Here is a 9,532-nt window from a genome sequence, read left to right as displayed (position 1 = left end):
GACAATATCTTAAAACCTTGAACAAGTTTCAAATCATCCTAAAAGCTCCATGTGTAATTGGAGTGTCTCAGGGCTGACAACATGTTATTACCATACATCTCCAAATTGTGAATTCCCTACATCCCTCAGAAAAGCAGGCTAAACAACAAAACAGTTTCCAATGCCACAACATATTATACAGACAAGACACATATACAAGAGGTTGGCACACTTCATATAAAATTAAGAATTTTGTCCCAAGTCGCCAACATGAGTGATCTTTTATCTTTTGCAGGGGCCCGGATAAGTTGCCGCTCACTGTTCCGAGTCGCTCCCTCTGGGCCTGTAACACATGGACAGGCTGATTGTCCCAAAAGGCACTAGGAATCGCTGAGTCACACAATGCGGACTGTGTGGGGGGCTGCTATCGCCCAGGATACAGCCTGTTGAAACTTGGACATCTCATCACAAAAAGTAGTAAAACAGGCACACATATAAGGAAAAAGTTGCAAGTGAAATATTAAAGGCTTCCCTTGCCTAGTAAAGACCTTACAATACCATTTCAGGACGTGTGAACAAAGAGAAAGAAAACAACTGAGGCAATCTGACCATCTGACCTAAAAGAGGCTGACATACACTGCCAAATGTCTCGCACAAACCAGTACAATCAGTAGACCTCTAAATGTGTTCGATTCCATGAAACTGTTTAGCACAGATACTATTGTGAGTGGAGTGCGTGTATGGAGGATGTAGGCTGTGCATGTATAGAGGATTTATTTTTATGCTCATAGTGTATTCTCTTGATGCATGTGAACCAAACCGTGAACATATTCACAAACACACAGATAGAGAGAGAGAGAGAGAGAGAGAGAGAGAGAGAGAGAGAGGAAATATATCAAAAATAGCTCCCAGTGCACACTGGAGTCCTGACAAGGTGATGGACTCTTCTGTTTTCACATTGAGTTGTCAAGGCCGAGGAAGAACAATGAAAGGACTCTTGGCACCCACTGCCATGTTTTACCAAAACAGGATGCCACTTAGGGACGCTTTCTCCTTGGATCTGTGGTTCAGTCAGAATGTTATACGAGAGTCTATGAAGCTATAAACAACAAGGAGAAACAACAACTTAATGTCCATGTTCATTCTAATGTGAACTTGCTTATAGACAATACAGTCTTCCAGACTTCAAGGAAAGCAAAATATGAAAATATAAGAATTAAAATGAACTCTATGATGAACTCATCACTTGATGCTAGACTAAGCAACACAGGTCAGGTGTTAGAATCCTTGTGCTAATAGGTATGAGTTAGGGGTGTAACGGTACACAGAAGTCACGGTTCGGTTCATACCTCGGTTCGGACATCACGGTTCGGTACGAGTTCGGTACAATGGAGGGAAAAGCAAAACAAAAATGCAGAAAGCATTTTTTTTATTATTGTGCATGTCTCAGGCTGTACCACCTAGTGTCATACAGTCTCTTCCCTGAGCTATCTGCAACAGCCTGAAGTGTGTAAGATGTAGGCTAAACAGTACAATAAGTACCCAGACTCCATCTGTAACTTGTAAACAAAATAAGACAATCAGCTATAAAACTGAAAATAGGCCTACAGCATCTCTTATTTCTGAAAGTGCAAATGACATAGAATAATGATTTTTAAAAATCCACTTAAGCAAGACCTTCAACATCTGTGTTTAGTTGTATATGGAAGGGTCTACAATTTGCTTCAATATTTTTCAGTGTGTGTACAGTAATAATCAAGCCTACTAACTGAACATATATATCACACTATTTTGCCTTATTTAAAAAAATGAAATTTCTCCTTTCATTTCATAAACAGACTACAACTAGAAGTCACGTGACTTTGCCCTTCGACGTTAACTCACATAGACTTATATACAGTCTATGTTAACTCACCGTAGCATGGTTTGTTTATTAGCCTGGTTAGCGTTGTCACTTTCTTTTACTTTCTATGGACTAAACACTACCAGCTCCTCATGTGAGAAGTTACAAGTTACCCCAACATAAAAGGTAATTACCACCCGATTTAGTTCTGTCATTACGAAATCATTTAATTTAAGCCATAGGTTTTGGCCCTATTTGTAGCCTATGTGTATCAAAAGGCTGCTGAAGCGCATGGGAAGTTTTTTTTTTCTCGTTTCAGTGATTGGTAGCCTACATCATCATCTGGGTGATGGCTTCGAATATAGCATATATTTCCACTCACATACCATATAACTGCTGAACAACGCCGGCACACAGTTTCATCTTATCCACCACTCTCTCGCCTGTACTACTGTAACTGAAGTTCTCAAACTTGCGATCTTAAAGAGACCAGCGGATCCTCTAACTCTTGTGGGTCGCCACCTTAGTGCTCCTAATGACTGACTGACTCGACCGACGACTCAGACTGAGACGACCTGACAAAAAAGAAAACATAGGCGCCAATCAGAGCTAAAGCGAGGCTACAGATTAGCGTTAGGTGTCGCTAAAGAACTCCCGTAACTCTCGCTACTTAACAGTAATTGCGCATGACATTATTGAATATGCACACTAGTTTTATGTATTTTTATGCCGTGTATTCTCTGTGTAAATTCATGCACCGAACCGTGACACCCGTACCGTTTCGGTTCAATACGAATACATGAACCGTTACACCCCTAGTATGAGTGGAGTGGGATACTACCATAATGATGTACTACCATAACAGCGACAACAACAACAACAACAATAACCACGGACCAAAGAAGCAAACACAAAATCAAAAACAAAGCCATTCAGGAGATGCACTAAACAGTTCTGTGTTTCAGGTAGGAGCATTGCAAAAATTAAAGAACATTTTTCACAGCCGGACTTTGCTTACTATCACCAAAAGACACCAATTATCATGTAGGCAAGCTTACAGCAGTGCCAATAAGAGTTTGGGTGGTGATTGTAAGTTTCTGCATGCCTTGGTAGGCTTGTTTAATACTGATCTCTAACATATGCCTGATATATACCTCGCTATTTGTGACTAGCCTACTGTTAGACTTGGCAGACACAAACTAACAGTCTGACCTGAGTAAACAGACGCACTAGACTAGTGCATTCTGACTTTTAGCTTTCATTTCATCTTTGACACTGGCTTGGGTATGGCAGCAAAGTACATGCATCTCAGCGTAAATAACTTGCCTTCAGTATTTCATACTAAATTAAACCTCACCACATTTTGTTAACACAATTGTATGAATATAACTGTGAAGACATATTAAAGACATATAAACCTCAAATAGAACACATTTCCATCATGTTCCATCATCACTAAAAATGTTTGCACATACACATCAAACAGTTTTTAAACTATCTTTAAATAATGTGAAAGGACAGCAGTGCCGGTTTGTATAGTAGCTCAGAGTGAGTTGTCATTTTGATTGGCAGATAAGTATTTCTTACACTTTGACAGCCTCTACTGGTGGAGCAGGAGAATACAACCTGTTTATTGACTGACCATTTCATTTGATAATGGTCAGCCAACAAACAGGTAGTCTGCATGACACAGCCTAGAGAGTTGGTTTCACATGTTGTTCACAGCTTATTATCACACAGCCACCATCAGTAATGCCAGCTGTACCAGTCCCATGCCTCGTGCCCATCGATCCACGAAAACATTGGGTCATGACACTCCGATATTCTACACCCTTGGGGAAAATAAAGTCACGCAAGAGCTGAGTGTGCTGCCAAGCTCGAGCCCCATCAATAATGATGCACAATAGCTTACGAACAACAAAGAACCTATACTGCATGCTGATCTCAAACAATAATATGGGCCTCTGAATTTTCCTAGAATTCCGCCACAACTAGAAGGTTGACAGTCAGCAGAAACTTCCCAACAGAACCCTCCTTTCTCACATTTTACAGTTATCTTTGTCTCCACGTCGCCCTCGGTGAAGAGAGTGCTTGATGCACTGCACTTCTGTTGCACCTGACAGCCTGATCAAAGGGAGGCCCATAAAGTCCCTTTGTTGCAGCTCAGCCCTGCGTTGCATTCCACTGAATCCTTAAAATAATAACTGGATCAGTCCAGGAGCAACACTGCACTGCAGTAACAATTATCCCACATAACCCAGCACTGCAGAGGGACAGGACTACTTCCACTTCTGCTCTCCCCAGCCTGCCGTTACTCAAGCAATTAAAATGGGCTCACATCCAACAGGAGAGTCTTATGCAATAGTACACTGCTGCACCACACAGAGACTTAAATTGCTACTAAGAACCGAAGCAAAACCTCCTCAAGCTGATATTTAATGCATGCACACATGATTCTGCTACATCTATGACCTGTCACTGTGAAAAATCTAAAAAGATCATAATAAAAACAAACAACAGATTTTATACTTGTATTTGCACATTCCACAAGACTGAACATCTTAATATTTTCACAACATCCCTTTCTCAAACTAATCTGCAGGTGTGGGCCTATTTTGATTTCTATCTACAAATAATCTATTGTTCAATTCTTTATCACCCCTTTCAATGCAAGCATGTAATTTTATAAACATATAATTTTATAAACATATGTTGTTAACTCTTACTCTAAAAACATATCAGTTCAGGATGAGCTTAATGATGTCCTCACACCATGCTTTTGGACATGATGAGCCATGTCAGTCCTCAGGCTGAAGCTGACAAGAGAACAGTTCCTGGAACAACTCACATCAGTGTTATTGTTTAGTCACTGTTCACACTATTCCTGTAAAGTTTTTCTTTGGTAACTATTACTAACTCTTCTTATTGAATATAATGACAGAAATAACATCTGATCGATGTAAAGTCTGGTCAATGTAATGACATCTGGTCGCTGTAAAGATGCAAAGTTAGATATTATATGCTCATGCTTTATGGTTTCATATGGTTGGCTTTGGATGGTAGTCTAAAGTTAGGGTTCAGATGTTTATATGGACCATGATGCCCAGCTTAGATAAACATTCCTGCAACAGAATCAGCATTCAGTTTAACTGCTTAAACTATCCTACTGCACATCTCTGTGTCAAGGACTCGCAAAGTAGATAGAAGAGAACAGGCTGATTTCTCTATCCAAATTAGGTAGGTGTACACACGTTAAAACAAATGCTATTCTATCAACATACAAGCAAATGCAGAATGACACGAGTTGGTCAAAATATTCCGTATTGCAAAACAAGGACTGCACAACTTTTTAGTTGCTACTAAAAGGAGCGGAAATGAGAGACGTGATTCTTCAGTGCTCTGACTGTAGGCTACAAGATGCGATCTACATTAGAAAACATTTATCAAATGTCCATTTGGTCTGGTGAAAACGGCTAGAGTAGCAGAGCGTCTGATCCTCAACCCTGTTTAGCCTACGAGGACGCCAAAAAGATCCATGCGTGCATGCATGTCCCACTAACTGACTGACGCACCTTGTATCATCTTTGAATAACCCTTCATTAGCATCTTTTTAAAGAAGACCCGTTAATTTTGTTACCATTTAATGTTACATTAGGCTACAGCATTTCCTCAATTAGCCTAATCTAAGCATGTGTGAACACATCAACAGCAAGCAGCATGTCAGAGAGTCAGCGTAGATAACTTAACAAATAGTTACTCAGTTCAGCCATTCCCTTCATTCACTCATAATAAAAAGCCCTGTGAAGAGTCCTCGGCTAGGCAATGGGATGAACTAGCGAGACATAGGCTACTTACTTACTCACTCCTGTGCTGTGTCCTTGCGTTTGCGTTGGGCAGCAGTGGATGTCCTACATACAGATAGACGCTATAGGCTATACCCGCAATACTTTCTCGTTGAGATGTGCAGCCAAGACGTCCGGGCAGGGACTAGGAGAAGTTGCTGTTCCTTTCATCCGTGCAAGGAGAATAATAGCATGCTTTCCTATTTACCTCGGTGTTACTGCAGTCACATGGAGGCTTTACACAACGAGAGTCCCCCAGTGGAATGGACATGAATTAGTCCAATCCGTTTTCACGGCGTTATAAATTATTTAGGTTATTGTGATCTAAGATAAAAGTAAAAATAGACCAAACTTATGAATCCATGATTAACTCAGTTCTGTAGATTCCATTGTTGGAGGGGAGATATGATTCAAGTTAACTTTTTGTGGAAAAAAATGCTTTATGTGTATGACATTTTTGTTTTGTATTCTGAAAGATGATTGCAAATATTTTTAGTTGTACATATTTATGATGGAATTATTCTCATGTAAAAAGACTATTTCCTTGACCCCAAATCCCCAATTAAAACATTCTAATGATTTAGCTCACAATGAAAGGCAAGCGTGTGACCAGAGTAATAAACACACAGCTACTCTGAAATAAATAGCCTACTGTACACTATTCATAAGTAAAGCATGTTTGCAGAGGAGATAAGCCACTATTTCAGCCTTTTTAAGTGACAGATTTAGAATTACACTAGAAGTGACTCCTGTAGTGCTTGATCCTTGATCTTGGATGAAGTACAAATATTTAAAATCAAATCACAGTGACCAATGAGCATCCTAATTTCCATTCCACCCGCCTCTCTTGTGCATCAGACGCTTTGCATGAGCCACGTTACCAAGGGAACCTTCCCTTATCCCTCCCTTTCCTTGGGGAGGCTGTTACCTAAGCAACTATACATTATGCATCAGCCCATGAAAGGCTTTTCAGAAATAATAATGAAAAACGAAAGGAAAAGAGGGATGGTGTGTGTGTGTGTGTGTGTGTGTCTGGGGGGGTGGGGGGTTAACGGCAAGCAGCACAGAGCATTATTTGCATCCCCTTTAATCCCAGATTTCTTTGATACTGTTGTGTTTTAGGCTTGAATCCTCGCACCCCCCACTACACACGCACACTGATGTGACTCACTAGAGTGAACATCATCCCAGCCCTCTGAGGCTGCATTGTACTGCTGGAGAAAGGAGACTGAGAGCAAACTTGGGATTGGGGCTCTTTCTTTTTTATTGAGCTCTCAATCTCTCCTTCAACACACATTAGCACACACAATACTACCAGACATTCTGAAAAGCTAAAAATACTTTCTGTGAAAGATAACTGGCATCACCTTTTATAACTGTCACAACGTTTTATTTCATGGTTCCACAAGGACCACCTGCTATTTTTAGTCTTGGTAGAACATCCCCTCATAACAAAAGTTTAATTTCTCTGACTGTCATGGAGTAACAAATAAAAAATGCAGTTTTCCTGGTCTCAGCCGAGAGAGAAATGCCGAGGAGTGTAAAAAGGAGGATCTCTTTATACAAATGGCTTTGGGTCTTCTAGTGTTGCCAAAAACTTGTGGATTATGGGATAATAAATCAGAGAGAGTATCAATTGCTAAATAAAATGTTAGCACAGGAGGCAGGGTTGTCAGGATAAATATTTGTCACTGATGTAGCCTATTCAACACCCATCTCTGAGGGTTGCCCTGGACCCCTAAGCTCAGTCATCATCAGCGCTAAATGTAGTTAGTGTTAAGTATTCGCTTTGGTGTCACCGAAAACATAATGTCATTCTTACCCCATGATTAATCCTTAGTCTTTTCGTCCAAATGTGAATTGAGGAATCAGTCACAGGGAAGTCAATATTTTATGAGAGGATGTTGAAGACCTTTCAGATATGCCAGTGATCTGCGATGTAAGAAAAAGAAAACTGTGAAACACTGGTTAAAACTGAATAAATGACATACATGGGGCTGACTCCCACACCAGACACTTCATCCACTTACAGAGTAGACACATGATAAACAAACACACACACACACACACACACACACACACACACACACACACACACACACTTTGGAGATCCTAAAGCAGTGAGATTTCTCAGGGGGACAGTTTGAGCAGCCCCCTTGCGCTGAGCCTCTTATGTCTAATCACTGTTCCACTTCTGACCTCCACTCGTAATCCAGTGGCAAGTTGGAGAAGGACCCGCTGCCTACACTGCCTCAAATTAACACCACATCACATATAGCATGGTGACTAAATAATACATACATTAGGTTGTACTCCATGGGCTAAATTAACACCACATCACATGGTGACTAAACAATACATACATAATAGGTTGTATTCGATAGATAGATAGATAGATAGATAGATACTTTATTGATCCCCATGGGGAAATTCAAGATATTCCATGGGCTAAATGTTTTACTACACTTACGTAAGCACACATTAGCTATGCAAACCGACAGTATATTCTGCATGCATTGCTGACTCATATGCAATTTGGAATGTGTAATCATGCAGTTGATTTACAAAAGGAGTGAATCAGTAGCATGTTTTTAGGCAGCTGAAACGTCACAACAACTTTCTCTAAGGAGGCGATATGGCAAATATAGTGTGACATGATAAATAGTGGTTCAGAAAACATCCACCATAAAATGAAACTACATGATTGCCTTTTTAAGGTGTATCATAATAAATACTTAATGATAGTAGCACTGTACATGCATGACAGACAGTCTGACTCCAATAATCTGATAAGACACTAGCCTACAGACTGACTAACAGTACAACAATAGACAACGCAGTTCATGCCTTAAGACTTCACTCAACAGTTTCAAAACACAAACACAAAAAAGCGAGGCGATGAAAGAAAATGGACACTTGGGTATGTCTGTGTGATAGAGACTAAAGTAAACCACTTTTACTTTGGTAGATGTCAGACTCACCTGTAGTGTGAAGTGGGTCTAGGATCTTCATTCAGGCTGTTGCTGTTGTTCCGATGAGACATGTCCTGTACATCTCACAGCTTCAAGATCATAAAAAAACTTGTTCATGATTAACGATTGCCTGTTGATTAATCCGGCTGAAGGATTCATCAATTTATAGCCAATAAAAGTTGTAGACAGCGTGTGATAAACTAAAGCTAGTAGCCATAGTTTCCAGGCTACTTCCGTCTTTCCAGCATTGGGAGCTGGTTGCACACCTTGATCTGCTGGCCTGGCTGAGACTTCTACTACATTGACGCTCTGAGGATACCCATTAGATGAGAGATTAGGAGGGATTTGGTGGTAATCCTTCAGGCACGAGCAGAGAAAGTTTATCCACAGATCAGTGAGACTGAGCAAATGTGAAACTCAGACAGGAACAGGTTGCACATTTCCAAGTACCACAATAGTTACAAAAATAGTTCTCACTTCTAAGGATTTCAATTGATTATTTTGCTTTTTCCTATAATTGCTTTTCTTCCTAATGTACTGTACTGTGCATTCTCAATTAGAACATTCTGACCAGAGCATCTTATTGCTGATCTTGAATTGGCATTAACAGATATTAATTATTAATTATTATAACAGTCATTAGCCAGGCCATTAACCAGGTCTTGGTATAGTGGAAATAATGAGGTATAATAAAGAAGGGACTGTCTCATCTAGAAATGTTATGTCAGTCATGGTGCACCATCATTATCAGTATGTGGAACTATTTATGATTGAGATGTATGTTAGGTAATTCAAATGATCATATCATTTGCCCCAGTTGAAAAAAAGCCCATCAGTGGCAGGTAGTTTTCTGCAATCAAATAAAAATGCAATGCTGCCCCCATGTGTTGAGGAAC

The sequence above is a fragment of the Alosa pseudoharengus genome, unplaced genomic scaffold (genome assembly GCF_046254945.1).
Source record: "Alosa pseudoharengus isolate Yale_2024_CS ecotype anadromous, Long Island Sound unplaced genomic scaffold, YU_APseudo_1.1 YU_APseudo_1.1_scf_2, whole genome shotgun sequence".
NCBI classification, from domain to species: domain Eukaryota; kingdom Metazoa; phylum Chordata; class Actinopteri; order Clupeiformes; family Clupeidae; genus Alosa; species Alosa pseudoharengus.
The sequence above is the reverse complement of the archived record's forward strand: the minus strand, read 5'-3'. Positions refer to the sequence as shown.